Source organism: Portunus trituberculatus, chromosome 50 (genome assembly GCF_017591435.1).
Source record: "Portunus trituberculatus isolate SZX2019 chromosome 50, ASM1759143v1, whole genome shotgun sequence".
NCBI classification, from domain to species: domain Eukaryota; kingdom Metazoa; phylum Arthropoda; class Malacostraca; order Decapoda; family Portunidae; genus Portunus; species Portunus trituberculatus.
The window spans coordinates 20,696,506-20,723,674 of record NC_059304.1 but is presented as its reverse complement, the minus strand read 5'-3'; the positions used below and the strand labels follow the sequence as shown (position 1 = coordinate 20,723,674).

The following is a 27,169-nucleotide window of genomic DNA, read 5'->3' as shown; positions in this document are numbered from 1 at the left end:
AACAAAAACATTATCAACAATAACAAACACAACAACAACAAGAAGAAGAAGAAGAAGAAGAAGAAGAAGAAGAAGAAGAAGAAGAAGAAGAAGAAGAAAATTAAGAAGAACAAGAACAACAACAAGAACAAAAAGAACAAAAGAAAATAATGATAATAATAATAATAATAATAATAATAATAATAATAATAATAATAATAATAATAATAATAATAATAATAATAATAATAATAATAATAAGAAGAAGAAGAAGAAGAAGAAGAAGAAAAGCAGAAGCAGAAGAAGAAGAAGAAGAAGAAGAAGAAGAAGAAGAAGAAGAAGAAAAGAAAGAAGAAGAACAAGAAGAAGAAGAAGAAGAAGAAGAAGAAGAAGAAGAAGAAGAAGAAGAAGAAGAAGAAAAAAAAAAAAGAAGAAGAAGAAGGCGAAGAAGAAAAACGAAGAAGAAAAAGGCAAAGAAAAAATAGGAAGAAGATGAAGAAGAAAAAAAGAAGAAGAAGAAGAAGAAGAAGAAGAAGAAGAAGAAAAAGAAAGAGAAGAAGAAGAAGAAGAAGAAGCAGGTAGAGCAAAGTTTATAAAATAGTTCATATCAGCATGAAGAAACAAGACCATTCATAACAGAAAGTAAAGAAATAAAGAAAAAAAATGAAAGAAAGAAAGAAAGAATCCATAAAAGAAAGAAGCTATGAAGGTATAAAAATTGCACTAGAGACAGAGGAAAAGAAAGAAAGAAAGAAAGAAAGAAAGATATTGATATTGATATGTTTGATTTGCCATTTTGTTAATTTTTTTAACGTATCTGCATAAAATACAAAGTTAAATACATAAAAGAAAGAAAGAAAGAAAAAGAAAGAAAGAAAGAAAGGACAAAAAGTATACAGATTACAGCAGCACACACACACACACACACACACACACACAGAGAGAGAGAGAGAGAGAGAGAGAGAGAGAGAGAGAGAGAGAGAGAGAGAGAGAGAGAGAGAGACAAAGAACACCCTCACGGCCACACACCAGCATTACAAAACTGCCTCGCGTCGCGCTTCTCGGCAACACAAAGGCAAGGAAACACACACACACACACACACACACACACACACACACACACACACACACACATTTTCTCTCTCTCTCTCTCTCTCTCTCTCTCTCTTAGTTCACCTGACGTTCGTTCATTATGTTCTTCTCCTCTTCCTCTTGCTTTTCCTCCTCCTCCTCCTCCTCCTCCTCCTCCTCCTCGTCCTCCTCCTCCTCCTCCTCTTCTTCTCACCATGTCACTCATTTTCAGAGAGAGAGAGAGAGAGAGAGAGAGAGCATAAAAATTAAGGACATTACACTAAGTGGCAGGAGAGAGAGTGGTTTCCTATTTACCTGTGACACTAATTCTCTCTCTCTCTCTCTCTCTCTCTCTCTCTCTCTCTCTCTCTCTCTCTCTCTCTCTCTCTCTCTTCTTCTCTTTCTCCCTCTCCCTTTCTCCCTTTCCTTCTCTCTATTTATCCCTCTTCCTCTCTCTCTCTTTCTACAAGCCCCAGGTGAGCAAAAGGGCTGGCCAGGTGTAGCGAACCATTGCACCCCCCCCCTACGTGCTCACCTGCCCGTCATTACCTGCAAGGCCCGCCAGATGAGAGAAGCTGCGGTGGCCGAGAGGAAAGATCGCAGTCAAGAGGATCGAACATAGGATTAAATTTGACCATATTCAGAAACACTTTGATTTCTTAATACTATAATTTTTCTAGTTCCTAAAGACGACTAGCTGGGTTTTCAAGACAGTTTCTCCTTATGATCAATTAGAAATCCTGCTAATTTACCACCAGAACAACAGGATTAGATTCGGCCATATTCAGAAACGCTTTGATTTCTTAACAGGATCATTTTTCAGGTTCCCAAAGACGAGTAGCCAGGTTTTTAAGACAGTTTCTCCTTATGGTCAACTAGATATCTTGCTAATCCATCACCAGAACCATGAAAATACCCTTTAAAACAGTATCTTCAGCTAAAGCCTTGAGAAATAGTCGTGTGAGAGAGCAAAGCGTTTCTAAATACGGGTCTTAAAACATTAGCCATTAGCTTCCTTCAGTACTGAGACACTTTTTCACCATGAGTTTTGTGTACGATTAGACGATTTGATTTACATTATGAACTGTCTATGGAGGTCAGAAGATTAATGGGCAGAGTCTAAATGATTTTACTCCCCCACATAAGATTCTGATGCTGAATAAAATCACTGAATGGTAAACAAAATCAATATGAAAACGCGTCATGGTACTGAAGGGGTTAAAGATGGTAGAGGGAAAGTAGTGGTGGATGTGATGGGAAAAGGAGTCAAGTGCACGGGTTCGAATCCTGTCCACGGTCCGAGTGTAGGTTGGGCTTCCTAGCGGGTGGGCTTTGAGATAGGAGGTACCACAAAAAGTATCCCCTTTAGCCCAGAAATTCCCGTGAAAAGCCCACATGGTATATAAAAAATAAATAAATAAAAAAAAGTGATGCAAAACACACAAGGTATCAAACTCAGGGTCACTTTCGTCGCTATTTAACATGAACAAGTCACTCACCACTATCATATGAAAACGCTTGAAATTTTGTGATATGATGGAAAAAAGGCATCTAACTTTTTTTTTTATTATGCAGGAGAAAAGCCAGCCAAGGGCAACAAAATATATATAAAAAAAGGCCCACTTGAGTGCAGGATCCCTAAAAGTTCAGAGTTGGCCAAAATTAAGGAACAAATGTCTTGGTCCCTTCACTTTTGTCGCTATTTTCACGAACAAGTCACTCACCACTGTCATCTGAAAGCAAGAAAGATTTTGGGAAATATACGGTAAAGAAATGTAACCACAGGCGTCATTGAAGGCAAGATCACTAGAACCGTATCTTAAAAACACTTCCACGCCGCATCTGTACTTCATTTACAACGTTCTAGTGTACATTGTTGGTGACACGAACATTTTTCAGGGTTTTTTAATCTTATGGTTCTAATGACAGATTAATAAGATTTCTATACTCAGATGAGGAACACTTGGCTAACTCTATTGTAACTCTTTTAAATCTGCTCGGAGACTGGCATCTAAGTGAGCTCCTTCTTATAGTAAAAGGAAAACATAAAAAACAATGATCTCTGCTCCCTCTGTAAAATTGTATAGATGAGACGAGAGAGCAAAGTGTTTCTGAATACATGTTTATAGTAAGTTATTGTATTTTTGATGGATATTTTTTATGATTTTAGTGAGAAATTATAAAAAAGGAGAAGGAAAAATAATCCTAAAGAAGCCGACTAATCTTTGTGGCCTTTAGAAACACAGATGAAAGAGTAAAGAGTCTCACGAACCAACCGGACACTGATACACGAGACACCGAAACACACATACACACACATACAGATTACCACCAACACCACTAAAACAACCACCACCAGCTGACCACCCCACATTCTCCCTCTACACTCACAAAACAGTCAGTGCAATAAACGTAACCCTGAATTCACCATCAAAACTAATGGCAGAGGACGAGAATCTAGTTTAATTTGGCTATAATGTCGCGTTACGGGTGTTTTCCCCCTCCCGGAGACGCGGCGGTGCAATCGAGGGACACCGTTATAATATTAGCGGTTATTACTCTCATTTCTGGCCGCCGCGATGTTCCAGGTGAGGCGAGGCAGCGAGGGCGGTCTCTTCTCTTGGTTTCTCGGGCAATTTTCAGCTAAGGTGTGTTCTCGCTTATTATTTTGCTTCCTTTGTGGTTTTCTTATCGAATTTTTTTTATTTTATTGTTTAAAAGGAGACGTGTCTGTTTTCTTTGTTTTTGTGGTGGTGGTGGTGGTGGTGGTGGTGGTGTTTGTTGTTGTGGTTGTTGTTGATTTTGTGGGGTGGTGGTGGTAGTGGTGGTGGTGGTGATGGCACGTGTTTTGTTGTTGTGTGTGTGATGGTTGTTGTTGTTGTTTTGTTTGTATGATGGTTGCTGTTGTTGTTTGTGTGATGATAGTGTTTGTGCTATTGTTGTTGTTGTTGTTCTTGTTTGTGTGGTGGTGGAAGAAGAGGAAAAGGAGGAGGAGGAGGAGGAGGAGGAGGAGGAGGAGGAGGAGGAGGAGGAGGAGGAGGAGGAGGAGGAGGAGGAGGAGGAAGAAGAGAAGCTGTGTTATTGAAAGTGGCATGTACAGTTGTTTTTGTTAGTGTGTGTGTTGTTATTTGTGCGATGTGTGGTGGTGGTGGGGGTGGTGGTGGCGCGATGTTACAGTTTTTGTTGTTTTTTCAGTGAGGAGAGTTCAGTCAGTATTTCCCGTTCCTCCTCCTCCTCCTCCTTTCCTCCGTCACTTCCTTATTCAATGCCTCCTCCTCCTCCTCCTATGCCTCCTCCTCCTCCTCCTCCTCCTCAGACACTTCCTTATTCAGGCAGTGTCTTGCCTTCCCCACGTGAGCATCAAAAATATTCATGATAATTCAATAAACTAAATTTTTTTCATCAACATCTTACTCTAGGAAATACAAGAGAAAATATACAAAAAAGAATACGATTAAAGAAAAATACTCACACGAAAACCTATTGACTTAAATTAATCTAACACTTCAAATAGTAAAATAAAGAATCGTAACCTAACTACGTAGAATTAAAAACTAAAGGAGAAAGAATAAAGAAAAATGTGTATATTAATTTTTTTATTTCCATTTTATTTTTCTTGCGTACTAACTCTCTCTCTCTCTCTCTCTCTCTCTCTCTCTCTCTCTCTCTCTCTCTCTCTCTCTCTCTCTCTCTCCTCTTCTTATTTTCGTTTCTCTTCTCTTTTTTTCTTCTTTTTTCTCTTTTTTTCTTTTTTTTTCTCTTCTCTTTCCCTTGTCTTGTCTTGTCCCTTCCTTTCTCTCCTCTCCTCCTTTCCTCTCTCTTCTCTTCTCTTCTCTTCTCTTCTCTCTCTCTTCTCTCTCTCTCTCTCTCTCTCTCTCTCTCTCTCTCTCTCTCTCTCTCTCTCTCTCTCTCTCTCTCTCTCTGTGCGTCGCTTCATCAGCTTCACTTTAACTGGGATATTTTCTCTTGCTTTATTTTCTTTCTTTATTGTCGTGTCACTCAAAGAGGCGCGTGTCGATTCTTCATTGCAGGGTTTCATGTCTATATCTTTACAACTCTCTCTCTCTCTCTCTCTCTCTCTCTCTCTCTCTCTCTCTCTCTCTCTCTCTCTCTCTCTCTCTCTCTCTCTCTCTCTCTCCTGTCTCCTCATCATCATTTGTTCACTCTCTCTCTCTCTCTCTCTCTCTCTCTCTCTCTCTCTCTCTCTCTCTCTCTCTCTCTCTCTCTCTCTCTCTCTCTCTCTCTCTCTGTATAGGCAACAAAAGAACAAAACAAGTAAAGATCCAAGAGAGAGACAGAGATAGATAGGGAGAGAGAGAGAGAGAGAGAGAGAGAGAGAGAGAGAGAGAGAGAGAGAGAGAGAGAGAGAGATTGACTTAATCCCCTGTTTCTGTTCATTCTACAAATCTGACACTTTTATGTTTTATTATGCATCTCACTATTATAAAATTAATTCTTAACATGTAATTAAATATTTCTCTCTCTCTCTCTCTCTCTCTCTCTCTCTCTCTCTCTCTCTCTCTGAATCTTTCTTCTTTAGCGCGTTTACAGTTGCTATTTTCTCCTTTTCCCTTTACTCTCTCTCTCTCTCTCTCTCTCTCTCTCTCTCTCTCTCTCTCTGGGTCGCCATGTCGCTGTCAAGTCGCATTCACGAATCGCTTCTCTCTGCCTTCAATTACGCACCACTGAGAACTGAACAATTATCTTAAGTCTGCGAGGTGGACACATTCTGCGCAACAATACCAGGCGGGGACAGCTGGCGGCAAACAGGGAACGGCAAACGGTAAACAGGAGGCGAGATAACAAGGAGAGTACCTGGAGTGTTGCTAGGAGGTACATATAGACAACATCAACAAAACAGGAGACAAACAGGGAGTGGAGATACAGAATGGAGGTAATAATAGCAGACTGGAAGCAGTAAAAGAGAGAGAGAGAGAGAGACAGGTTAAAGAGAAGAGATGTGGCAGGAAGGAAGACAACAACAGAACGGGTAACAATATATGACACACGGTAAAGGATTGAGAAAACAACATTACTTACAAAGGATACATTACTTATACAAACAGGTCACGAAGAGGTCAAACAGCGACAGAAACATCAGTATAACGAAAAGTACCGTTAAAAGGAAGCCAAGAAAAGCGACAACGACAGAAAACAAAAAATGAAACAGTACGATGAGCAGCTCTAACCTAACCTAAGCTAACCTAAAAGCATCACCAACAAAAGAATAGAAATAATACAAGTGATGGGAGTTACGACGAGGATGAGGACAGATTATAACAACAATATAGCTATTTTAAAAGACGTCATACAACAGAAACAGGAGGAGGAGGAGGAGGAGGAGGAGAAGGAGGAGGAGGAAGAGGAGGAGGAGGAGGAGGGGAGGAGGAGGAGGAGGAGGAGGAGTAGGAGGAGGAGAAGGAGGAGGAGGAAGAGGAAGAGGAGGAGGAGGAAGAGGAAGAGGAAGAGGAAGAGGAAGAGGAAAAGAAAGCAGAAGAAGAAGAGGAAGAGGAAGAGGAGGAGGAGGAGGAGGAGGAGGAGGAGGAGGAGGAGGAGGAGGAGGAGGAGGAGGAAGAAGAGGAAGAGGAAGAGGAAGAAGGAGGAGGAGGAGGAGGAAGGAGGAGGAGGAGGAGGAGGAGGAGGAGGAGGAGGAAGAGAAATACATACACTGGAATACATGGGAAAGGCGAGTGACCTATGACGAGGTCACTCGTTCACTATACTACATTTATAATAAGCTATATACTCAGTAGGAGGCAAGGATGAAACAGATGAAGCTCCTCCCCAGTCCCCACCCACCACTCCCTCTGACGTTACCCGGCAAGAAATAAAATGAAAAAATACAGCCCGATTGTAGAGAGGAGCAACTGGGGGAAATTTATACAGGAAAGATGGGGAAAAAAGAGATCTAATGTAACTACTACTATCGCTAACAAAAAAATAAATAAATAAATAAATACCGGGAAATCATGGAAGCCAGAACTGAACCCCATATTCCAAATGCAGTCTCACTAATGATGTTTATAGACGCGTTATGACTTCAGGCGTTTTACAGTCAAAATTACACGCAATAAATCCCATGACAAGTATTTGCTTTGCGACTCGCAGCCGAGCATTGCGTTATGCATATCAGATCACTTGTTACTAATACTCCAAAGTCCTTCTCTTCAAGTTTTTCTTTTCATGTAATTTGTAATTATATTTTACATTATTTTGGCTGATATGCATTTCTTTACACTTGGCTCCATTGAAATTCAAAAAGCCATTTGTCACTCCAGGTATTAAGCTTATCTAAATCCCGCTAGATGGCATCACTGTAGTCTCAAAAAAAAAGTAACGGACCCAAACCTGAACCCTGCGGGACACCACTCGTAACTTGAAGCCAGTCGGAAGCTTCTCCATTTATAACTACTCTTTGTTTCCGATTGGTTAGCCAACTTTCAATCCAACCACAGAACTGATCTCCCATTCCGTATGCTTTCTGTATAATTAAAAGACTTATTGGGTACAATATACAAACGCTTTCCTGAAGTCAAAATATAAAATGTCAGATGGGCCTCGCTCATCATGATTGCAGTTAAAAAATTCCAATAGATTATTTAAGTAAGATCTGTTGTTCTAAAAACCATGTTGCGTGTCTAGTATCAGTTCGTGGTTGTCGAGGAAGGGAGGAAGAGGAGGAGGAGAACCAAAAGGAGTGTTATCATAAAGAAAGAAACGAGCATGAACAGCAATAACGATATAAACTTTAATAGAAGAACGAGGAAAATGTTCACGTTTTCAATTAAGTTGCAACATAACTATTATTGACAAGAAAAGTGGGGATCGGGGTAGGGAGGTAGGTGGGGAAAAGAACACGTAAAATCTCGGCTCAGAAAGCGCTACAGGTGAAATAATAATACAGGTACAGTACATTACGTAATTGCGTCGATGTGGCAGCGGACATCGAGAAACCAACGTAAGATTATACAAGGCTGGGAATACGAGGCACATAGGGAAACAGAATGGTAATGTGGGTAGATGCGTGCATGCATACATCACACACACACACACACACACACACACACACACACACACACACACACACACACACACACACACACACACACACACGGACAACAATACAATGTGGTGAAATATAAAGCGGTTGTTTAAAGGAGATGCAGCGCGTGACACCACCACCACCACCACCACCACCACGACTATGTAAAAGACAGAAGCTGATTAACTTTACAACACCATTTTCTTCTTCCCTGACTTGAGCACCACCACCACCACCACCACCACCAAGAACTTCGAATCTATTGTATTTCTCTTCGCTTCTTAGTGTTGCTCTCTGTTGCTTTCATATTTCCAGTCTTGCTGGATCGTGGAGGGGGTGTGTTGCGGCGGCTGGGTGCGGGGAGGCGGTGATTACACAGGCAGAGTGCGGGGTGCAGGCAAAGAGCTGAAGGGTCAGAGGGCGCCGCGGTGAAGGGAGAAACGGACAAAAACGTCCAGGAGGAATACGCTGAAGGGAAGGAAGGCGGGGCGGACACTAGCAGCAAGAGCAAGACAGGGCAAGGCAGGGCGAGGGGCGGCGGGGTAGCGTCAGGAAGGAGTGTACGTATTAAGGTCAGTTAAAATACAACAGTTTCCCCTCCTTTGGCAATTACGGCGCCGCCCTGCTTGTGAGCGGCGCAGGTGAGGGCGGCCTGATAAGAACCGGGATTAATCGGCTCAGGCCACGGCCCGCCGGGATTTACGAGGCGTGGGGGAGGTGGACACGTTGCTCCTTTGGGGGAGCGAAGGAAAGGGAGGAAAGAGAGGGGAGGGCTGGGACGGGAGGTGATTTCCCTTCCTCTCCCTTGTGGCGTGCCCGCCAAGCGGGGTGGGCGTGGCAGCAGGGTGAGGGGCGGGGCAGGAGTGCAGCCCTTTTAGTTGGCGTCGCTTAACTTAATAAGCCGCTGCTCCAGACCACCTCCCGCTGGCTCCCCTTTTAACTTTAAAAGTTGACCGGTGGAGGAGATATCGAGGTAATCTTAGTGGGCGAGTTTCTTCCTCCCGCTGGGCAGAACAGATAACAATTCAGTGCGGATTGGCCCATTATCGTCTGACGGATGGCGGCCGCATCCTGCCGGCAAACTTTACCCGGATTATATACACCGCCGCGCCTCACCCGCTGCAGGCCGGGACGCCGCCTCGGCCAAAAGATTCACAGAATTTATGGTTCCTTTTGACCCGCTGCCTGTAAAGTGAGCGCCGGGCGGTGTGAGGCCAAGGCACAGACATGCGCGCCGCGGCTGTGTGAGGCTGTGATCCCCTGATGGAGAGGCGGATCAGCTGCGGCTCCTGGGGCGCCGCGCTGCCTTGTTAACAGGTGGCGTCTGTCTTACCTGGCGGGAATAATTGCCTCACTGAAGCACGGCACGTCCCTCCCCACCTGCTCCGCCGCCGCTGCTCTGCCACACATGCACCTGTGTGCGGTGCGGCACCCACCCTTTGTCCTGAGCGGAGCGACAGCGGCTGACACACACGCCGCCTATTGCAGGTGCCGAGGACGCGGGCTTCAGCTCAAGGTCACACGAAGTGAGTGAAATAAAACTTTCCGGCCCAGTTGTCACGGTATCGGCTTCTTGTCTCCTGTCTCGGGTCGCTGCCGCATCGCTCACCCCGCGACCCCCGGCAATGCACGCCTCGCCCTCCATAGCCAGACTGAGCCCCGTGGCGTGGCGGCGATAGTAGATTATATTCCCAGCAGCGGTCTTCTGCCTTCTGCCAAATCCAATATGGCCATTCCGCCAACACCACTGCCAAGCATCACCAGCACGCCACCACTCCGGACCGCTGGGCACCACACCCCCATTCCGCATCACGCCACCGAAGCCTCCCTGCCTGCACTGCTCATGCACAGTCGTAAAGAAATTACACTCAGCTGTTCTTCCCTCTTGAGTCTAGGGGATACGAACACTTAGCTGCGAGATGAAGTCACTTACTGTATCCAGGTGAGCACAGTTTACATTCCAGTGTGTCTCCAGGCGCATCTAGGTGAGTAGCAACCCGCAACCCACGAGAGCAGGTAAGGCGGCGACAGGTGCAGTGACAGGCCAAGGGGAGGCCAGAATGAAGGCACTGAGTTATTTATACAGACTCCACTAGGACCAACCACCATGTAGGCTGCCCTGCAAGACTTCATTCCATCCACGCTGTAGTGTCCTTATTCATTCACATGTCCTGGAATCCATTTGATGAACGCAGCCACTTTCAGAATTAGAACCCAAGTAACCGACACACTTCCTTCCATTGTATTGCATTTTTATCCACCCGCAAGTCCTCTGAGCCGCAAACCCATCAGACCAGCGCAAAGACACAGCTTTGTTTCCACAGGCACTCTCAGGATCAGAAACCAAGTAACCAAACGCATTTATTTCCATTTTATAGCATTTTCATCCCACCACATGTCCTCTGCTCTGTGGCGTGCTTCAGACGAGCGAAAACACACACTCAGGATCAGAAATCAAGTAAACCGATATATTTACTTGCATTCTTTAGCGTTTCTATTTAAGAAGTCCTGTGGTCTATTAAACTCGTATCAGAAAAATTAGAGATGATTAGAGAGATAGACTAATAGACATATAAAGACATGTAGATAGATGAACATGAAGATAGATCTCGTTAGATTAGATAGGTAGATAGAGAGATAGACAAACACACATAGATAGATAGACAAACAAACAGATAAATCAATAACCCTCTATTCTCTTCTTTACATCCAAACATACACTATTTTCCAGCACTGAATCACATACAAACCACAACTGAAATATTACAAGAATATATCAACTAAGAAACTAACCATCTCTTTCTCTCCTCTACATACAACTCAACCAGCGTCACTAGCAAGCTTTCTCCGTGGACTTAACCTCTTCAGTACCATGACATGTTTCCATATTCATTCTGCTTGCTATTTGGTGATTTTATACAGCTTCAGAAACTTATGTTGTGATTAGAATAATGAAGACTCTAGCCACTAATCTTCTGACCTCCATAAACCCTTCCTAATGTAAATAAAATCGTCTAATTTTGCCCAAAACTCTTGGTAGAAATGCGTCCCAGTAATGAAGGGGTTAATATCATGTGCTCCTTATCGACAATACAATTCATGCTACTGACTAACTTACAAACCATATCTCTTTTGTTCACTTTCTTTCTGCATATAACCATCCCAGCGCCACTAGTAAGCCTTTTCAACCTCTCCTTGACCTTAATATCATGCTCTCCTTATCGACAACACAATCTATGCTACTCATTAACTTACTAAGCTTCTCTCTCTTGTTCTCTTTCTCTTCAAATGTAACCCTCCCAGCGCCACAAGCAAGCCCTCTCACCCTCTCCATGGCCTTAATATCATGCCTTCCTTATCGACAACACAATCTATGCTACTCATTAACTTACTAACCTTCTCTCTCTTGTTCTCTTTCTCTTCACATGTAACCCTCCCAGCGCCACAAGCAAGCCCTCTCACCCTCTCCATGGCTTTAATATCATGCCTTCCTTATCGACAACACAATCTATGCTACTAACTAACTAATAAACCATCTCTTCTCCTCTCTCTTCTCTTCTCTTCTCTTCTCTTCTCTCTACATATAGCCCTCCCTAGCAAGCTCTCTCCATGCCCTACTTATTGAAAACACACAAACTATGCTACTAACTAACCAGCTATCTAATAAACTCTCTCTCTCTCTCTCTCTCTCTCTCTCTCTCTCTCTCTCTCTCTCTCTCTCTCTCTCTCTCTCTCTCTCTCTCTCTCTGTACATGTAACTCTTCAAGCGCCACAAGCAAGCCATTTCGCCCTCTCCATGGCCTTAACATCATACCCTCGCTTATCGACAACACAATCTATGCTACACGCTATCGACACGGCTCCTATAACTGTATATCTCTACGATGAAGCTCCGCACACTTAACATACGGTACATAGATGATGGGTGACTGTGCTAACTCAATGCGTGCTCCCTTGCTTGCTTCCTGCCCTCTCTCTCCCTCCTTCCTTCCTTCCTTCCTTCCTTGCTTCCTTTGTTCACTGGGAAATTTATCATGAGTTATTAGATTCGTTGGTGAGATGTGAGAGATTGTTTACCTTGTTGTTTTATTGTTATGGTTTGGAAAAATTGTTGTTGTTGTTTGGTGTTTTTTGGTGATTGCTGTTGTTGATGTGGATGAAGTAAGGTTTGGCATAGGTTTCTCTCTCTCTCTCTCTTTCTGTGTGTGTGTGTGTGTGTGTGTGTGTGTGTGTGTGTGTGTGTGTGTGTGTGTGTGTGTGTGTGTGTGTGTGTGTGTGTGTGTAGGGGTTGGGAATGTCTTCTTCTTCCTCAACCTCAACCACAACCTCAACCTCTCTTCCTCCTCCTCTTCTTCCTCCTCCTCCTCCCTACCTCCATCATATTTCTGCTCTTCCTCCCATCAGTATTTCATCCACTCTTCTATTACTTCTGCTTCTTCTTCTTTTATTCCTACTTCTCCATTTCTTCTCCTCTCTCCTCCTCATTCTCCTTCTCCTCCTCTTCCTCTTCCTCATTATCGCCATGTTGACGGTTTGCTTCGACGCAGAAGACGCCGAAAAAAAAAAAGAATAAAAAGTTACCGTGACCAAACAAACCAGCGCTAATGTCTGCTTGGAGGGACCACGAGTTTCAGACAGATTGCGTTCCACCAGAGAGAGAGAGAGAGAGAGAGAGAGAGGAGAGGAGAGGAGAGGAGAGGAGAGGAGAGGAGAGGAGAGGAGAGGAGAGGAGAGTAGGAGAGAAGAGAAGAGAGGGGAAGGGAAGGGAAGGGAAGAAAAACAAAAGAAAACAAAAAACAAAAGGAAAGGGAAAGGAAAGAAAAAGAGAAAGAAAAAAAGAGAAAAGAAAGGAAAGAGAAAAAAAGGTAAAAGAATAAAGAGAGAGAGAGAGAGAGAGAGAGAGAGAGAGAGAGAGAGAGAGAGAGAGAGAGAGAGAGAGAGAGAGAGAGATTCAATTGAGGTTTGGTTATACTGTGATCCGTTTCTTTTCTCTCACCTTCCTTCCTTCTCTTCTTCTTCCTCCTCCTTCTCTGTCTTCCTCTTATTCATTCTATTTTGTCATTATATTTTCTCCTGCCTTTTTTTTGCTTTTCTTCATTATACTTTTTCTTTTTTTTCTTTTTCTTTCTTCTTTATTTTCTTTTTCTATTTGTTTCTTTTCTTTTTCTTCTTTTTCTTTTCTTCTCTTTTTTCTTCTTCATCTTAATCTTCACCTTCCTCTTATTTTTTTTCTTTTTCCTTTTCCTTTTCTTCTTCATCATCTTTTCTTCTTCTAATAAATAATGGGCGTTTATTAGTTTGATTCTTCCTTCCTCTTTCTTCTTTGCGTGTTCTTTATACATTTTCTCCCCACATTACACTTAACTCCTCTTCCTCTTCCTCTTCCTCTTCCTCCTCCTCTTCCTTCTGTTTTAGTAGATACTTTTTAATCCTCTTTATTTTCTTTCATCTCTTCTTACTCCTCCTCCTCTCTTTCTCTTCTTTATTTGATTTTAAGTGTTTCTCTCTCTCTCTCTCTCTCTCTCTCTCTCTCTCTCTCTCTCTCTCTCTCTCTCTCTCTACTCTTCTCCTTTCCCTCATTCCTTCCTTTTACTTATCTCGTAATCCTTTCCTCCGCACTTTTATTTTCCTCCTCCTCTACCTTATACTTAATGCATTCTTTCTCCCTTTCCTCCTTCTCCTCTTCCTCCTCCTCTTCCTCCTCCTCTCCTTCCTCCTCCTCTTCGCCAAATAGAAAAGATCGGGAAGAAGTCCAATACTTTTCTCTTCTACTGTTTCCTTTTCCTTTTTGATTAAAAGAAGGGAATCTTTTTGTCTTTTCCCCTTCCAATTTCACATCATTGAGAGAGAGAGAGAGAGAGAGAGAGAGAGAGAGAGAGAGAGAGAGAGAGAGAGAGAGAGAGAGAGAGAGAGAGAGAGAGAGAGAGAGAGAGAGAGAGATTTGATTTGATTTGATAAATTTATTATACAAAAACGTATCAAACAGTACAAAGTACCTTAGCCACAACAACAACAACAATAACAACAACAACACACACACACAACACACACACACACACACACACACACACACACACACACACACACACACACACACACACACACACACACACACACACACACAAGCGTGAGGCCACGCAGGGCCAAAGAAACCCTCGCAGGGCAAGGGATTAGGAAAATCCCCCAAAGCGGGGGAAGCGGACAAGTAGTTCGTCCAGGACGTTGTGAGGTAGGAGGTGGCGGCAGACAGCATCCAGCGGCAGGCCCTGGGGCAGGAGATGGTGCACAGTGGGGCACGCCAGGCAATAGTGCTCTATGGTATTGGCCTGGGGAGCGTGGCATAGGCGACAGGCTGGATAGGCCCAGCAACCTTCCACGGTGGCCGGTAGCCCAGCCGCAGGCGCGCAGAGACCACGTTGTGTCGCCGCACCATCAGACCACGGCGGCGGTAGGAATATGGTGAGCGGCAGACGGACTCATAGTGACTGATGGTGACACTGTAGGGCCTCTCGACGCCGCGGCGGCGCTGACCAGGCAGGAAGGCAGCAGAACGGATCCTGCCGAGGTAGCAGGGCAGGGAGAGGGGATGACCAGCACCACAAAGAGGGAGACGGCAGGCTTCCTTCGCTAGGCGGTCCACGGTGGTGTTGTGAAGTAATCCTATGTGAGAAGGAACCCAGATAAACTTGACTGAAAGGCCGCGAGCAGGTAACAAGGACAGAAAGGAAAGGATTTGTTGAACAACAAGAACGTGGGTGGGATGAAGAGCAGAAAGAGACTGTAGAGCGGGCTTAGAGTCACAAATGATCACAGCACTCACACCTCTCTGACAAACAAGACTAACTGCATCCAGGAGGGCATGGAGCTCGCACAACGTTGAACTGGAATGATCACGACCACGGCGGCCGACTCAACCCCCTGGAGGCGGCGGCAAGTCAGGCGAGAAGACAGCTCCACCAGCAGCACCATCCGACTGCAGCGATCCGTCGGTGTAGAGGCGATGAGAAGCAGGGGAGGAGGAGGTCACCAGCGTAATGTGTTCCAAGGCCAGCTGCAGCTGGAGAGGAGGCGGATCACACTTCCTCGTAGGGGTGAAGCTGACCACAGGCGAAGGGAGCATCCAGGGAGGGGGACCAGGCGGGATGTCAGCCGCAAGAACGTGTAAATTTAGGCTACGGAGAGAGGAAGAGACAGACCTGATGAGACGGCGACCAGAAGGCAGAAGAGGAGGAGCGGGCGGAGCAGGGAGGAGAGAGTCCCGGACCAATGCTGTGAAGTGCGGCGAGAGGTGAGGAAGGTGCAGACACTGTACTGTAAGGCAGGTAACGTTAGAATAAATCCTTTCAACAAGAGACGGGATCTGTAACTCCTTCTGCATGTTAACAATCCTGGTAGAAAGCGGGCAGCCAAGAATCACCCTCAACGCTTTGTTTTGAAAGACTTCCAGAGGCTCCAAAGCAGACCGAGGAAGTTGAATCAGGGCAGGGGAGAGGTAATCAACTACAGAGCGTATAAAGGTGAGATAGACAGTCCGAGCCACAGGAATGGAGATACCAGAAGAGTTGTTGGTGAGCCAACGGAGAGGGCGGAGCCGACGCTGAAGACGATCCAGCAAGTCACGGACGATCGGATGGGGCTGACGTCGGGCAGGGAGAGCTGGCGAGATCCGGACTGGAGCACCCAGGTAGCGGTACTGTGAGCACAGGGGGACGACGCTGCCCCCAAGCGTGAACTCCGGCAGTGTGGCAGGCGGGCGGCAGGAGAAGATTCTGCTTTTCTGTGGGGACATGACAAGACCACATGTGGCGGAAGCATGAGAAAAAGAATGAAGAAAGAGCTGGAGGTGAGCCGGGGAGGAAGAGTGAACACACAGATCGTCAGCATAACATGTAACTGTAACCCCAGGAACAACAGGCAGAGACGTCAGGAGACGATGCATCAAAACATTGAAAAGAAAAGGGCTTAAGACTCCCCCCTGAGGTGTACCAAGAAGAAAACTACGAGAAGAACTGTAAGAACCGCAGAAGAAGACACGAGAAGACCGGTTACTGAGGTAGCCCTTAATCCACCGTAACAAATTACGCCGAATCCCAAAAGCAACAAGCTGATCTAAAATAACGTCTCGACTAGCAATATCAAAGGCGCTCTTAAGGTCTAGAAAAGCCACCACACTGTCACGGGAGAGGCGGGAATACAAGTTGAGGAGGCAGTGGTGGGTGCTGCGCTGGGGAAGGAAGCCGAAGAGACGCGGGGAGAGGCGATCCTCCAGACGGTGCATGAGACGAGTGAGCAGGATACGTTCCAGCACCTTGCAAAAACAGGAAGTAAGAGAGATGGGGCGGAACTTGGCTGAATCGGGCTTGGGAATTGGTATGACGGTACTAGTGGTCCAGGCACGCGGCAAGCAACCATCACGGAGACACAGGTTGAAGAGGCGCAGGAGAGGGTTGCCATGGACCTTGTGCAGCAGGCGTAGCACGGCGTATGCAATACCATCATCCCCAGGGGAGGTGGCCTTACCCCTCAGAAGAGCACGGTGCAACTCGTCCTCAGTGATCAGCACAGCGTCCTCGTCATCCTCTTGCAACAGAGCACGCACCAGGCGGAGTTGGCGGAGAAGAGAGAGCGTCCTGGACGGGTGCAGGGAGGCTGGCCGGGGTTGACTGCGCTGACCACTCATCAACAAGCTGCTGAGCGAACACGGCGGGGCAGTAGCGGGGCAGTAGCGGGCGTCCTCTTCACTACGTGCCGAATCAGGTGCCACATGGAAGCCACACTGGTCTGGTGATTAATACTTCAGTGAACCGTTGCCAGGAGTCCGTACTCACACATTCCAGGAGAGCAGTAAAATCGTCCCGGGACTGCTGGTAGTGACGAAGTAGCTCAGGAGATGGGTCAGCCTGGAACAGCAGGCAGCCCGACACGCTCTGCCTCTTCACGCGCATCTTGAAGACGGGCGTCCAGACACCACGAGTTAGGAGCAGGGCGACGCTGGAGGTGTGGCCGGGACACATAAAGCCTGTAGAAGTCGAGGGTGGCGGAGACAAGACTGGAGTAAAGGGAATCAGGGGAAGAACAGTCAAACGCAGGCAAAAAACGGGACATGTACGAGATGTAATTTGGACAATACTTAGGCGGAATAGTAAGACGAAGGCGTGAAACAGGAGAGGGAGGCGTAGAAGGAAGAGAATAGTGAAAGAAAAGAGCGCCATGATCAGAGAACAGAGAAGGCACTGATGAGCACACTAAACCAGAGGTGAGAACGTGGTCCAGAGTACCGCCCCGGGAGTGAGTCGCGCCAGCGGTGTCCCAGCGGGTCAGGTGATGCCTGTCGATGTATGAGAGTAGAAGAACACCAGAGCGATTAGAGGCACCAGCACGATCACCCAAGGCGGCATGACGAGCATTGAAGTCCCCCGCGTACACTGTGCCCCTAACCGTAGGAGGAGGAACAGCAGGAAGCTGAAGACGAGCAGGAGCCGAGTAGATGTTGCAGAACTGCAGAACACCACCTCCAACCTCCACCTCAAAGAGCTGGAACGTCACATCCGGGTCGGTAGAGCAGCGGAGAAGACGGTGCGTCAGAGAGCTGTGAATATAAGAGAGGAGACCATTCCGCACCATATGTAAGTAGGGAATGTAACCGGGAAGGGAAGGAGGCTGAGGAACAGGGTTGGGGCGACCTGGAAACGCCTCCTGGAGGAAAATAACAGAAGGACAGTGGGAGAACACGTAGGCCTTGAACTGAAGAAATTTGTCATAGCTGGCGACACAACACACGTTCCACGAGAGTAAGTCCAGGCGAGAGTCACTGACGAACGTGGCGCTTCGAGGTAGAAGACCGGTGAGGGGGTAAGACGGACGACTTGAGGAAGACTGGGCAAGAGCGGGGAATAGCTCACACAACTTCTCCAGGCGAGCAGCAACAGAGTCCATCTTCTCAGCCAGATGGGTGACAGAGGAGGCAATCGTTTGCTGGGTGTCGGCCAAGGCGGTGAGTCAGTAAATTATGATAGATGAATAATAAGTCAGTTGTCACATCCACCCAAAACATATTTTTTAGACATACGTTTTTTTTCTGTGATAAAGTACAAAATCTCGATATGTTGGCCATGTACATAACATTCCCACACAGCGAGACTGAAGGTTAAGTGTGGATATCACGGTGTGTAATGTATACGTTTAAAGATTCATGAGTGAGTAGATCGCTCAGCTTGCATAAAATACTGCATAACTTGGACCATTTCAAACGAATATTATTTATGCGTTGTTTTCAGTTCAAGCTACTGTCGATGATGACAGCGAGGAATTTGGTGCTTTAATTGTTTTCAAATCGTGTTATCTCTCAACAAAGGCTGCGGACATGACCGCAACAACACACTGGTATTGCATCAGTATACCGGTGCTTCTGTTGACATTTAATGTTGGTTTATCGCAATTTCACCATATCATAAATTGGCTTGCTTCTGAAGTGAGATGTATATGCAGCGATTGATTCCATGTTTGTATTTGCCAATACAAGACTTGTCAACACAGAGAAACGTAAAACTTCGAAGATGCACAAACAACACAATTAACAAATAATATGATTTATATTAATAAGAAATAAAGTGTGCCCTAACACTAATCCGTGTGGAACACTTGTCATTCCCTTGCTACAATATTGACTGTTACACACACACACACACACACACACACACACACACACACACACACACACACACACGGTAGCTCAAAGCGCTGGTTCCTATTGCTGTAATGATGAGTAAAGTAAATCGAGGAGTTGTGACCTTGTTGTCCCGGTATGTGGTGTGCCTGGTCTCAATATCCGACGATCGGAAACAATGAGCTCTGAGCTCGTTCCGTCACGTAATACCTATTGCTGTAATGATGAGTAAAGTAAATGGTATATGAATATCACGTGACGGTAGCTTGTCACGTAATACATCTGGTGAGAGAGTTCTAAACGCCTCAGCAAAACCTAGAGATATTCTTCCAATGTATCGTTAGTCAACCTAACTGCCAATAAACATTACCAATAAAACGCAGGAAGGCAATCGATTTTTCCTTTAATCATATATTACTGATATGGCGTCAAGTCTGGACATCGGTTAGTACTATTTATGGTACTAATTAATACTAATGGAGTGCTCATCAAACAATCTATCGAAAATGCTGTGAAAAGTGTCGTATACAACATTCGGGCATCTTCTGTTTATTACTTCAATCTATGAAAGTTATGCAACTCTTAATTCAGTATTCATCAGGTATGATTCATTCCTTTATGTGCAAAGTGTTGCGTTGTTGATTAGCTTCTGTTGTGCTAATATCACTTACCGAGATGAGAGGGAAGTGATGAGGCACGTTAGTCTGAACAACACAGCTACCATTCTGACACAACTAGTGACGTGCAGTGAGGCCCAGCCAGAAGGATCAGAATCGGGTGGCTTTAATTGTTAAAGGAATAATTGAATTATCCTTTTCAAAACATATAATTACAAATACCTGTTTGGACTTCAGGTTTCAGTAAATTGAGATTAAAATCCCCCGCGCGGCTGATACCCTTCATGTCCACATCATCGATGAAATAAAACGTTTCAGTTAACTTATTACGAAAACAATGTATATTACATTTTAGGCCGCCTATATAGTTATACATGACATAATGTGAGGTTCATTATTGATCTGAACCACATCAAACACATATTCTAAGTAAGACTCAGCAGGAGGAATTTACTGTCAGGGATGGTCGTTCTTCCAATAACGTGAAGTTACCAGTTGACTTATAATTACCGCGGATAGTTTCGTGAATGAAGCCTCGCCTGCCGAGTACCGGGCGGTTTCATTAGGAGGCGACATGGGTAACCGGTGGTGGCTTCCCGTCAGTTCCTCCTCTCGCCAGCGAGCACGTTACTTCCCCGCTTTCTTATATGGTAAGTGTTCTCGTTCATTTTTATTTACCGTTCGTGGGTTCTTGTTTTGGGTTATTATATCATTTGGAATTTACTGAGGTGTTAATTGGGTATTGTGGTACCGTTTCCAGTGGGGAAACGGTCTTGTGTGTGTGTGGGGGATGGAGATGGAGATGGGTGAGGCAGCTAATCTCTCTAGTGCGAAGATTGACCGTCTAGTTCAGCTAGCCACGGAGCGAGAAGACCGTGCATTCGCTAGGGAAGCGGAAAAAGAGAGGGCGGAGCGCGAGGAACGTGATAAGCAGCGTGCTCACGAATTATCTTTGGCTGTGGCGCAAAAACCAGCCCTTGTTTCGGGTACTTCTAGGCCCTTGGAAGAGACGACTAGACCACGTGTTCCCCCATTTACTGACGGTGATGATATGGATTCTTACCTCGCTAGATTTGAGAAAGTGGCTCAGTTTCACCATTGGAGAGACGAGGACTTGGGGCTCCTTGTTAAAAGGTAAGGCTCGAAAAGTATATGTTGGGTTGCTGCCGGAGATTTGGGAGAGTTACCCAGATCTTAAGATTGCCCTTTTAAAAGCCTTTCACGCAGATGCGGATTCTTATCGCAGGCAGTTCAGGGATTTGAAAGCTGTGTGAGGAGTCGTGCTTGCAATATTTGTCTAGGCTTGTACTGACCTTTAAGCGGTGGCTGGCTTTGTCAGAGGTTGGTGAGGATTACAAATCTTATTTGATTTTGTAGTACGGGACCAGTTTCTGAATAGTTGCACCCCTGATGTACAAGTGTTTCTGAAGAAGGGTAGTATTTCCAATCCTGACTTAGCAAAGGCTGCGGATGTTTATAGAGCTGCCCATGGCACGAAGTACGTCAAACCACTTAAACGGGATGGTAAGAGTGACCTCACTAAAAGTACGGTGGGTTGGTAAGAGTGACTTAACTAAAAGTACGGTGGATAACAATGATGGTTTTCCCAAGGGTCAGTATACCCCTAAGTGTTATCTATGTGGTAAACTAGGGCACAAGAAACCAGAATGCCCTGAACTAGCTACAAAACATGGGTCGAAGGTAAGTTTTGTTTGGTTCAGAATGCAAACCTGACGGCGCTGTGGTGACCCCAACTGCTCAGTTAACGACCAACGAGCCGAGGTTGCTTTAGACACGGGCTGCTCAACAGTGATGATTCATCCCAAGTTTCTTCCTGCAGGTGTAAGACAGGGACCCCACTGCACTGTGTACGACTATTTGGGGCGCCCTCAGCGATTCCCTACGGCGGTAGTTCAACTGAGGTGCAAATTCTTCTCTGGATGGGTTCGTGCAGTAATTGCCCCACTCAAGTTTTCGGATGTATTGTTGGGACATGTTCCTGGTTTTGACGTACCCTCATTTACAGTCGGTGTTCCACAGGTGAACAACCCTATGGTGGCTGCTGTGACTACGCGTGCTGCAGCCAAGAAGACCTTAATTCCTTCTCCCTTACCCAGCAGAGAACTTGACATTCCCACGGACAAGCAGTCATTTCAGGCTAACCAGCTAAAGTGTCCGACCCTGAAGACTGTATGGGATGCTCACAAGCAGGGGAAGATGATGACGCATCATAGGAGGACGGTGGCGTATGAAGTGGTCGGTAACCTACTTTACCGCGTCTGCATCGAGTCAGGTAAATACAGAGGTAGGTGAAAAACAACTTGTCCCGAAGGAGAACAAGATGCAGATAATGAAAATAGCTTACGAGTCACCGTTTGCTGGTCATTTCTCTCATAGGAAAACTGCAGGGAAAATCTATAAAAAATTCTATTGGGTGGGAGTTGGTGCTGATATTGAGGTTTTGTAGATCTTGTGGTATTGGTATATGTCAGAATCACACAAACGTGGAAGGGTTAAGCCCGCCCCCTTAGTCAACCTGCCCTTTGTTTCAGAATCTTTTTCTAAGATTGCTATTGACCTTATAGGCCCCATTTCTCCCACCTCTAGCAACGGTCACAGGTATATACTGACCGTGATAGATTATGCCACTAGATTTCCGGAGGCCGTGCCTTTGAGAGGGATTGACACTATTGCTATTGCAGAATCACTGATGGATGTGTTTTCTAGAGTTGGAATTCCTCGCCAGATCGTGTCAGATAACGGCTCCCAATTCAAATCGGACCTACCTAATGTCTGAGATTAATAGATTGCTAGCCATGAAAGCTGTTCATTCCACCCCTTATCACGCAGCGGCCAACGGCTGTGTTGAGCGATTAAATGGAACTCTAAAATCCATGCTGAGAAAGGTGTGCTCTGATCACCCAAAGGACTGGGATAGATACGTCCCAGCTGTTCTTTTTTCGTACACAGAGGTACCTAATGATACCTTGGGTTTCTCCCCTTTCGAACTCCTTTATGGCAGGAAGAAACCCTTTCGAACTCCTTTATGGCAGGAATGTCCGTGGCCCTTTGTCCATCCTTCACGAGTTGCTGACCAACGAGGAGCTAGACCAAGAACTACGCAGTTCCTACCGGCACGTGTTAGAACTACGTGAAAGGTTAGAAGATGCTGCAGGAGCCGCTCTAGCTAACGCGAAGGTAAGCACCAAGAAATACAAACAATGCTTTGACCGTAAAGCAAAGCCACGTAATCTATCTTGTAGGTGACGAGGTGTTACTTCTGTCTAGCAGTACAAATAAGCTTCCTTACAATGGAAGGGTCCTTGTAAGGTAGCTGAACGTAGGTGACGAGGTGTTACTTCTGTCTAGCAGTACAAATAAGCTTCCTTACAATGGAAGGGTCCTTGTAAGGTAGCTGAACGTAGGTGACGGTGTTACTTCTGTCTAGCATTACAAATAAGCTTCCTTACAATGGAAGGGTCCTTTTAAGGTAGCTGAACGCAAAGGTAATGTTGATTATATCAAGGTAAACGGGAAGCTGAAATTATTCCATATTAACATGGTGAGAAAGTTTTACAGGTGAGGTGAAGTTAACACTTGACTCGGATCAGGGTGCTCCCTTGTTCAGTCTATCACTACAGGGTTAATACAGATGGAGGAAGGAGCGGATGAAATTTTAGTGCTCGTCAACGATGGTCTCCACCAGCACTACAACATTTTGCATTCTACTTGAAAGGAAAAGAATTTATTATACAGACGGATCACCAGCCGATGACTTATCTCAGGAATATGCAAAACAACAAAAAGTAGATTGATGAGGTGGGCTCTAACCCTAGTCATATGGGTTTACCATATAATATATTCCAGGTAAGGAGAATTTCTTGGCAGATCTGTTAAGTAGGCCATGAAGCACGTCTTGGAAGCGGCCACCATCCTGGTGAGATCTTTATATTTTGTCATAATATGAAGTTGAATGGGGGGATATGTCAGGGATGGTCGTTCTTCCAAGACCGTGAAGTCACCAGTTGACTTATAATTAGCGCGGATATTTTCGTGAACGAAGCCTCGCCTGACGAGTACCGGGCGGTTTCATTAGGAGGCGACATGGGTAACCGGTAGTGGCTTCCCGTCAGTTCCTCCTCTCGCCAGCGAGCACGTTACTTCCCCTCTTTCTTGTATTGTAAGTATTCTCGTTCATTTTTTATTTACCGTTCGTGGGTTCTTGTTTTGGGTTATTATATCATTTGGGATTTACTGATGTGTTAATTGGGTATTGTGGTACCGTTTCCAGTGGGGAAAGGGTCTTGTGTGTGTGACTGTGGCTCGCGTCTGGCTGTGGTGTATGTCGCACCGAGAGAGAGAGAGGGCTCACTCCAGCACGTTGCGACGGAGTCACGAGAAGGTGCCGGCTGTCTTGCCTGTCACAAGACGCCAGCTGACCAGGACTCAGAGTGAGAAGGCAACGAGCGGGCACCAGCGCAGCTTGTCGGCGCGTTATAGCTTGCCGGGGTGACGATGATCAGAGCCGTGAGTGTTATGTACGCAGCCAGTTCGCTAGGAGCTGTTTCCTGCCCTCTTGTCTGTACTGGACATCGTGCACAGTGACCGGCGCAGTGTGGTGTCCGGCATAAGCACTACGTGGCCTGGGTGTCCACTGGAGTGGCTGTGACTGTGGATACTACGTGGTTGACCCGTGTGCACTGTCTTGTTGTGTGCGCTGTCTTGTTGTGTGTGCGCTATCTTGTTGTGTGCGTGTGCGCTGTCTTGTTGTGTGCGTGTGCGCTGTCTTGTTGTGTGCGTGTGCGCTGTCTTGTTGTGTGCGTGTGCGCTGTCTTGTTGTGTGCGTGTGCGCTATCTTGTTGTGTGCGTGTGTGTTGTTTGTGTTGCGTTCTGGTGTATGTATGGTGCTGTGTATGTGCCGTGGTGTTAGGTGTTGCAGTGAGTTCTTTCCTGTGCATATATATACGTGTTTGTTTGTATGCTTGTGAGTAAGTGGTATTGTATTTGTTCCGTTTAAGTATGTGACTACTGTAACAATTTATTTGGTTGTCCTTGGTGGATGGTGACAGACACTCAAAGCACTTTCCATGAGGGGTGACTCATGCCACTGTAAGACTTTACCGCTGGGCTCACCCCTAGATCGCTTTTACAGTTACCAACAATAACAGAGTCGTCAGCATCAGAGATATGTGGGTATTCTTTCACCTTCCCTATTCCTGAAACCGGAGGACTTGATTACAGTACCCAGAAGACAGTGCAGGCACTCCACCTTCATGCAACTAACCATTATATAACAATTCAGAATATATAGCAAAGTATTGTTCTTAATAAGAAAAAACTGAAAATCAGTTAACATACCCAAGATATTTGGTAAACAAAATATCGACCATTTTGAGAGCAAGCGACTACCTGTGAATGATACATAACCTTGTTTATGACTTGCATTACACTAGTCAACATCAGTGTTACCGTGATACCGACATTACAATTCAAGGCCTGAATGGTCTACCACTGCATAGGTATGGGTTAACTATTATATAGTAAAGTTACACAAGTTCATTATTCATTATAACGTAAAACAGTAATTCACTACTTACGGCAGTGAAGCACAGGCGTCCACACTTTGTTTTGTTGAGGCAGTGTGTCAGCTGCAGTCACTCCATGGCCGCCAGGCTGTCCGGGCTTCTTTCTGATTACAGCTGCTCTAGTGATTATTGTATTGGCAGCACTAGTAGCACCCCTGTCTAGGTTAGCAGTTAATTCAAGACACTGAACAGGCAAGACACTAACGTCGACGCCACCACATGGAGCACTGAGTCTACAACTGAGCTGTGTCCTTCATTGTGAGCTTAGTGTGCCAAATATATGCCACTCCACCTTCACTTTTAGCTTAAGTAGCTCTATACTGTAGGTCTTATAACACCAGACACGGATCTTCTTTGATTAACGAAGAATCATGTGCCTGGGAGCTTCACGCACTCAGCACCACTCACTGCCTCACGTCCCGAGCAGTGATCATACCGGCCAGCTATGCATGGTGCGAGGCCTCCCATCCTGAGGCCGCCCTACACAGTGACTTCTTACCAGAGTGACAACGGGTTGCTGTAGCTTCTTAACCTGCAGCAGGGACGATACAGCAGCTAAGGATTGTTCCCACGACTCACCAGCAACGCGTTCCTCAACAGCAGTGAACCGAAGCTTATCAAGGCTGTAATAATGTTGATAGTCACAGCGGTGCTCGAGCACAGTCAGTCGTTTCTGCGAGGCTTCACGTTGGAGTTCACTTATAGTTTTGTGTTATTTGTTATTGTTTAGTTCAGCCTTCATGTCGAAAATTTCAGATTACGACAATTCAAGGCTAGAAGTGAGTTGAGTTTATCCTTAAGACAAACTTGAAGCTCATCTGTAACAAGCTCCGTGACGCTTCATTGAGCTTTCCCACGTACGTTACCGGTCCCTTCGCTACCAAGGGACCATCGTCAAGCTGTTTCAGTCAGGGGTTCACTGTACCGTGAGTCACCGCTGTAGTAAGATTCGCTGACCAACTAACTAGTTTTAAGTGACCAAGTGCGAGCAGCGATACCTTTACTGCCAGACGTACGGCACATTTACTCACCGCTACTGACATCAAATACAGATAGATAAACAGATAGATGAACAAATAACAAATATTGATATATAGATAGATAGACAGACAAGCAGAAACACACACACACACACACACACACACACACACACACACACACACACACACACACAGACTGATAGACAAACATATAACACTCTAACTCGCACTAACCACTCATCCAGACAGACAAATGTTAACCCGACCTTGTACAAGACAACTTTCCAACTTTCTACTTCACGTGACACGCACCCAACTGGCCCACAACACTGACCCTCAACCAACCCGAGTGTCAAGTGTCAACTGTAACCCATTCACTGCTACTTACACGTTCCTAACTCCATGACCTCACTCATTTAGAATGGAAAATAGATTAATAGGTAGATATAGAGATGAATAATCGAAATAGAAAAATAGATAGAGAGAGAGCTTTCTAATGGGAGAAAAACAAGGTTATGAAGAAAGACGTAAGACTAAATGCGCAGAATGGAGGTGACCTGAAGGAGGAGGAGGAGGAGGAGGAGGAGGAGGAGGAGGAGGTATAGACTAGTAAATCTTCTCACCCTAAAGGGCAGAGTGCATTTCTGCTTTAGTTTTGGAAGCAAACGCAAGAGGAGGAGGAGGAGGAGGAGGAGGAGGAGGAGGAGGAGGAGGAGGAGGAGGAGGAGGAGGAGGAGGAGGAGGAGGAGGAGGAGGAGAAGGAGGAAGCGAGATGAAAAGAAGAGAAAGCGAAAGAAAGATGATGCGATGCAGTGATTCTTTGAGAAGGATTTGAAATGGTTTACGGCGACAATGAGGAGAGAGAGAGAGAGAGAGAGAGAGAGAGAGAGAGAGAGAGAGAGAGAGAGATTGTGATGAAGTACTTCCGTCTGAATAGAGTGAGAGGAAAGGTGTGTGTGTGTGTGTGTGTGTGTGTGTGTGTGTGAGGAAAGAGAGGAAAGACCAATTCATACACAACAATACACACACACACACACACACACACACACACACACACACACACACACACACACACACACACACACACAAACACAAACAAACCGTGATAGTTCAATGCAGCTTTTTTTTTTTTTTTCTCCTCTTGCTCTTCCTCTTCCTCTTTGAATTCTGAATACCACCACCACCACCACCACCACCACCAGCAGACCAGGGCAGACAATACTACACAA

At 45.5% G+C, this 27,169-nt stretch overlaps 1 protein-coding gene and 1 long non-coding RNA gene across 3 annotated transcripts in view; one reads left to right on the top strand and one right to left on the bottom strand.

Annotated features, from left to right (window-relative positions):
• Nucleotides 1-25,538, bottom strand: part of LOC123499813 (zwei Ig domain protein zig-8-like) — a 246,594-nt gene extending 221,056 nt beyond the window's left edge. Inside the window, exon 1 of the mRNA XM_045248305.1 lies at nt 24,973-25,538. The gene's annotated coding sequence lies outside the window, so the exon portion shown is untranslated. The remainder of the gene's footprint in view (nt 1-24,972) is intronic.
• LOC123499814 lies at nt 22,412-24,052 on the top strand. 2 transcript variants are annotated; one of them, XR_006673113.1, is made up of 3 exons: nt 22,412-22,638; nt 22,720-23,555; nt 23,667-24,052. It is a non-coding gene; the product is annotated as an uncharacterized LOC123499814 (long non-coding RNA). The 2 variants fall into 2 exon arrangements; XR_006673114.1 differs by having other exon boundaries at nt 22,412-22,719; nt 22,801-23,555.
• Nucleotides 25,539-27,169: the final 1,631 nt, after the last annotated feature.